The sequence below is a fragment of the Balaenoptera ricei genome, chromosome 8, assembly GCF_028023285.1.
Source record: "Balaenoptera ricei isolate mBalRic1 chromosome 8, mBalRic1.hap2, whole genome shotgun sequence".
NCBI lineage: Eukaryota > Metazoa > Chordata > Mammalia > Artiodactyla > Balaenopteridae > Balaenoptera > Balaenoptera ricei.
This window is the reverse complement of record NC_082646.1, coordinates 69,248,020-69,254,900: the sequence shown is the minus strand read 5'-3', so window position 1 is coordinate 69,254,900 and position 6,881 is coordinate 69,248,020.

Below are 6,881 nucleotides of genomic sequence, written 5' to 3'. Positions count from 1 at the left end.
AATTGCTGATTACATTGCCTAGGCTTTTTTTTGCTGCTGTTTAAGCAGTAAAATTTATGTTACTCCAAATATTTCTTTAAAGATTCAAAGCTCACTGTTTGGGAATGTGGAATCTTAAATATTTTATGTACATTATTCATGTGTTATAATGAACAATATTTTACAGCTACCTTGACAAATGTGTGAGTAGATATATCATCACATATAGTCTTAACTATTTTTGGAAAGTTATTATTTTTTTAAATATAGGGTTTTTAAAAAATAAATTTATTTATTTATTATGGCTGCATTGGGTCTTCGTTGCTGTGCACAGGCTTTCTCTAGTTGTGGTGAATGGGGGCTACTCTTCGCTGTAGTGTGTGGGCTTCTCATTGCGGTAGCTTCTCTTGCTGTGGAGCACAGGCTCTAGGCACACGGGCTTCAGTAGTTGTGGCACACAGGCTTAGTTGCTCCACGGCATATGGGATCTTCCCACACTTTAGAGGTGGGCACAAATGTTCCTTTTGTGAGCTCACTGGAAAACTGACTAAAGCACTTTCAATTTGTAGAATGTATTACTTGTCAGATTTTTTTGGCTCTTCATACAATTTAGAAACAACTCTCTGATTATGATAAACACTAATTTCCAAAATTTTAATAATGACTTTAGTTGTCAAACCTCATTTGAAGTAAAGCTTGTGAAAGAGATAAAGTTGTGGGTCTTTCCTCTTCCTTTTCTTTTCCTCTACAGTCATTCCAAGGTAGAAATGCTTACTCTGCCTGGATTTCCCCTTGTCCACATAGCCATTGAGTCCCTTGGTATATGTGAAAAGTGAAAAGCTACAATCAGCGAAGAATTCTTTAAGTGTGCATACTTGGTTATGTGTGCATGTGCTGTAAACACTGAACAGTGGCACCCACACTCTCCTTCTATGCTGCATGGATGATAGGCCAATGTGTCAGCCAAAAACAAGAACAATGCTACACACTCAGAAGCCCCTCTTCCCTGTGTCAGACAGGTCTTATTCCTCCTGTTTATTTTGCCAGCAAAGGCTTGCTAAATAGCATTTGGAGAGGAGGATATCTTTTCCTTCTGACAAAGCTGTATCATCCCCTATAAATTGCCCCCAGGATCAGCATCATCACAGAACCACAGTAGAAAAAACCAGAGAAGCATGGGGCAAAAAAGGTGTGAAGCTAATAGGCGTAGAATGTGCCATGTACTGCCTAAATCATAAGTTCACAGACACCCCAAAACATACCACCGGAGGTGATCCTGCTCACCAAAAAGACAAGATCCAGCCTCATTCACCAGAATACAGGCACCAGTCCCCTCCACCAGGAAGCCTAAACAACCCACTGAACCAAACTTACCTACTGGGGGCAGACACCAAAAACAACGGGAACTATGAACCTGCAGGCTGGGAAAAGTTTGCCCCAAACACAGTAAGTTAAGCAAAATGAGAAGAGAGAGAAACACGCAGCAGATGAAGGAGCAAGGTAAAAACCCTCCAGACCACACAAATGAAGAGGAAATAGGCATTCTACCTGAAAAAGAATTCAGAGTAATGATAGTAAAGATGATCCAAAATCTTGAAAATAGAATGGAAAAAATACAACAAACGTTTAATAAGGACCTAGAAGAACTAAAGAGCAAACAAACAATGATGAACACAAAAAATGAAATTAAAAATTCTCTAGAAGGAATCAATAGCAGAATAACTGAGGCAGAAAAACGGATAAGTGACCTGGAAGATAAAATAGTGGAAATAACTACCACAGAGCAGAATAAAGAAAAAAGAATGAAAAGAATTGAAGACAGTCTCAGAGACCTCTGGGACAACATTAAATGCACCAATATTCGAATTATAGGGGTGTCAGAAGAAGAAGAGAAAAAGAAAGGGTCTGAGAAAATATTTGAAGAGATTATAGTTGAAAACTTCCCTAACATGGGAAAGGAAATAGTCAATCAAGTCTAGGAAGCTCAGAAAGTCCTATAAAGGATAAATCCAAGGAGAAACATGCCAAGACACATATTAATCAAACTATCAAAAATTAGCTTCAAAGAAAAATATTGAAAGCAGCAAGGGAAAAGCAACAAATAACATACAAGGGAATCCCCATAAGGTTAACAGCTGATCTTACAGCAGAAACTCTGCAAGCCAGAAGGGAGTGACAGGACATATTTAAAGTGATGAAAGGGAAAAACCTACAACCAAGATTACTCTACCCAGCAAGGATCTCATTCAGGTTTGACAGAGAAATTAAAACCTTTACAGACAAGCAAAAGCTAAGAGAATTCAGCATCACCAAACCAGCTTTACAACAAATGCTAAAGGAACTTCTCTAGGCAGGAAACACAAGAGAAGGAAAAGACCTACAATAACAAACACAAAACAATTAAGAAAATGGTAATAGGAACATACATATCTATAACTACCTTAAATGTAAATGGATTAAATGCTCCAACCAAAAGACATAGACTGGCTGAATGGATACAAAAACAAGATCCGTATATAGCCTGTCTACAGGAGACCCACTTCAGACATAGGGACAGATACAGACCGAAAGTGAGGGGATGGAAAAAGATATTTCATGCAAATGGAAATCACAAGAAAGCTGGAGTAGCAATACTCATATCAGACAAAATAGACTTTAAAAGTAAGGCTATTAGAAGAGACAAAGAAGGACACTAGATAATGATCAAGGGATCAATCCAAGAAGAAAATATAACAATTGTAAATATTTATGCACCCAACATAGGAGCACCTCAATACATAAGGCAAAGGCTAACAGCCATAAAAGGGAAATTGACAGTAACACAATAATAGTAGGAGACTTTAATACCCCACTTTCACCAATGGACAGTTCATCCAAAATGAAAATAAATAAGGAAACACAAGCTTTAAAAGACAAATTAGACCAGATAGACTTAATTGATATTTATAGAACATTCCATCCAAAAACAACAGAATACACTTTCTTCTCAAGTGCTCATGGAACATTCTCCAGGATAGATCATATCTTGGGTCAAAAATCAAGCCTTGGTAAATTTAAGAAAACTGAAATTGTATCAAGTATCTTTTATGACCACAAAGCTATGAGACTAGATATCAATTACAGGAAAAAATCTGTAAAAAATACAAACACATGGAGGCTAAACAATATGCTACTAAATAACCAAGAGATCACCGAAGAAATCAAAAATACCTAGAAACAAATGGCAATGAAAACACAATGACCCAAAACCTATGGGATGCAGAAAAAGCAGTTCTAAGAGGGAAGTTTATAGTAATACAAGCCTACCTCAAGAAACAAGAAACATCTCAAATAAACAACCTAACCTTACACCTAAAGCAATTAGAGAAAGAAGAACAAAAAAATCCCAAAGTTAGCAGAAGGAAAGAAATCATAAAGACCAGAGCAGAAATAAATGAAATAGAAACAAAGAAAACAATAGCAAAGATAAATAAAACTAAAAGCTTGTTCTTTGAGAAGATAAACAAAATTGATAAACCATTTGCCAGACTTATCAAGAAAAAAAGGGAGAACACTCAAAGCAATAGAATTAGAAATGAAAAAGGAGAAGTAACAAGTGACACTGCAGAAATACAAAGGATCATGAGAGATTACTACAAGCAACTCTATGCCAATAAAATGGACAACCTGGAAAGAATGGACAATTCTTAGACAAGCACAAACTTCTGAGACTGAACCAGGAAGAAATAAAAAATATAAACAGACCAATCACAGGCACTGAAATTGAGACTGTGGTTAAAAATCTTCCAACAAACAAAAGCCCAGGACCATATGGCTTCACAGGCGAATTCTATTAAACATTTATAGAAGAACTAACACCTATCCTTCTCAAACTCTTCCAAAATATAGCAGAGGGAGGAACACTCCCAAACTCATTCTACAAGGCCACCATCACCCTGAGACCAAAACCAGACAAAGATGTCACAAAGAAAGAAAACTACAGGACAATATCACTAATGAACATAGATGCAAAAATCCTCAACAAAATACGAGCAAACAGAATCCAACAGCACATTAAAAGGACCACACACCATGATCAAGTGGGGTTCATCCCAGGAAGGCAAGGATTCTTCAATATACACAAATCAGTCAATGTGATAAACCACATTAAAAAATTGAAGGAGAAAAACCATATGATCATCTCAATAGATGCAGAAAAACTTTTGACAAAATTCAACACCCATTTATGATAAAAACCCTCCAGAAAGTAGGCATAGAGGGAACTTACCTCAGCATAATAAAGGCCATATATGACAAACGCACAGCCAACATTGGTCTCAATGGTGAAAAGCTGAAACAATTTCCACTAAGATCAGGAACAAGACAAGGTTGTCCACTCTCACCACTATTATTCAACATAGTTTTGGAAGTTTTAGCTACAGCAATCAGAGAAGAAAAAGAAATCAAAGGAATCCAAATCAGAAAAGAAGAAGTAAAGCTGTCACTGTTTGCAGATGACATGTTACTATACATAGAGAATCCTAAATATACTACCAGAAAACTCCTAGAGCTAATCAATGAATTTGGTAAAGTAGCAGGATACAGCATTAATGCACAGAAATCTCTTGCATTCTTATACACTAATGATGAAAAATCTGAAAGAGAAATTAAGGAAACACTCCCATTTACCACTGCAACAAAAAGAATAAAATACCTAGGACTAAACCTACCTAAGGAGACAAAAGACCTCTATGCAGAAAACTATAAGACACTGATGAAAGAAATTAAAGATGATACAGATGGAGAGATATACCATGTTCTTGGATTGGAAGAATCAACATTGTGAAAACGATTCTACTACCCAAAGCAATATACAGATTCAGTGCAATCCCTTTCAAACTACCAATGGCATTTTTCATAGAACTAGAACAAAAAATTTCACAATTTGTATGGAAACACAAAAGACCCCGAATAGCCAAAGCAATCTTGAGAAAGTAAAACGGAGCTGGAGGAATCAGGCTCCTTGACTTCAGACTATGCTACAAAGCTACAGTCATCAAGACAGTATGGTACTGGCACAAAAACAGAAATATAGATCAATGGAACAGGATAGAAAGCCCAGAGATAAACCCATGCACATATGGTCACCTTATTTTTGATAGAAAAGGCAGGAATATACAATGGAGAAAAGACAGCCTCTTCAATAAGTGGTGCTGGGAAAACTGGACATCTCCATGTCAAAGAATGAAGTTAGAACACTCCCTAACACCACACACAAAAATAAACTCAAAATGGATTAGAGACCTAAATGTAAGGCCAGGCACTATAAAACTCTTAGAGGAAAACATAGGCAGAACACTCTATGACATAAATCACAGCAAGATCCTTTTTGACCCACTTCCTAGAGAAATGGAAATAAAAACAAAAATAAACAAATGGGACGTAATGAAAGTTAAAAGCTTTTGCACAGCGAAGAAACCATAAATAAGACGAAAAGACAACCCTCAGAATGGGAGAAAATATTTGCAAATGAAGCAACTGACAAAGGATTAATCTGCAAAATACACAAGCAGCTCATGCAGCTCAATATCAAAAAAAACAAACAACCCAATCCAAAAATGGGCAGAAGACCTAAACAGACATTTCTCCAAAGTAGATATACAGATTGCCAACAAACACATGAAAGGATGCTCAACATCACTAATCATTAGAGAAATGCAAATCAAAACTACAATGAGGTATCACCTCACACCAGTTAGAATGGGCACCATCAGAAAATCTACAAACAGTAAATGCTGGAGAGAGTGTGGAGAAAAGGGAACCCTCTTGCACTGTTGGTGGGAATGTAAATTGATACAGCCACTATGGAGGACAGTATGGAGGTTCCTTAAAAAACTAAAAACAGAACTTCCATATGATTCAGCAATCCCCCTACTGGGCATATACCCTGAGAAAACCATAATTCAAAAAGAGTCATGTACCACAATGTTCATTGCAGCTCTATTTACAGTAGCCATGACATGAAAGCAACCTAAGTGTCCATCGACAGTTGAATGCATAAAGAAGATGTGGCACATATATACAATGGATTATTACTCAGGCATAAAAAGAAACGAAACTGAGTTATTTGTAGTGAGGTGGATGGACCTAGATACTGTCATACAGAGTGAAGCAAGTCAGAAAGAGAAAAACAAATACCATATGCTAACACATATATATGGAATCTAAAAAGAAAAAAGAAAAAGGTTCTGAAGAACCTAGGGAAAAGACAGGAATAAAGACGTAGACGTAGAGAATGAACTTGAGGACAAGGGGAAGGGGAAGGGTAAGCTGGGTCGAAGTGAGAGAGTGGCATGGACGTATATACACTACCAAATGTAAAATAGGTAGCTAGTGGGAAGCAGCCTCGTAGCACAGGGAGATCAGCTCTCTGCTTTGTGACCACCTAGACCGGTGGGATAGGGAGGGTGGGAGGGAGACGCAAAAGGGACGAGATTGGGGGATATATGTATATGTACAGCTGATTCACTTTGTTATACAGCAGAAACTAACACACCATTGTAAAGCAATTATACTGTAAAAAAGATGTCTAAAAAAAAAAAGAAAGCAAGAAGAATGTGCCATGTATCTGAATAAAAAGTAAGGTCCTCTCCCGGCGATTGCTTTTTGTCTTTTCGTTTGAGAAGAAAAGTTGATCCCTAGGAAGCAGTCTTACTTTTACTCAGTTTGGTCAAAGGAAAGTTTCAGTGCAGAACATCCTGCAGCTCATGAGCTCTGTGTCAGAGGCAGTTTAGGAAGGTCATAATCTGCAGCCTTTGATGGTCTAAGACTGTTCGGGGAAGGAGCAGAGGTGGGAGAGATGTAGAGAGAGGATGTGGAAGTCACAAGAGAACTACCCCCTGTCCTCTTCCATGGCTGCCGAG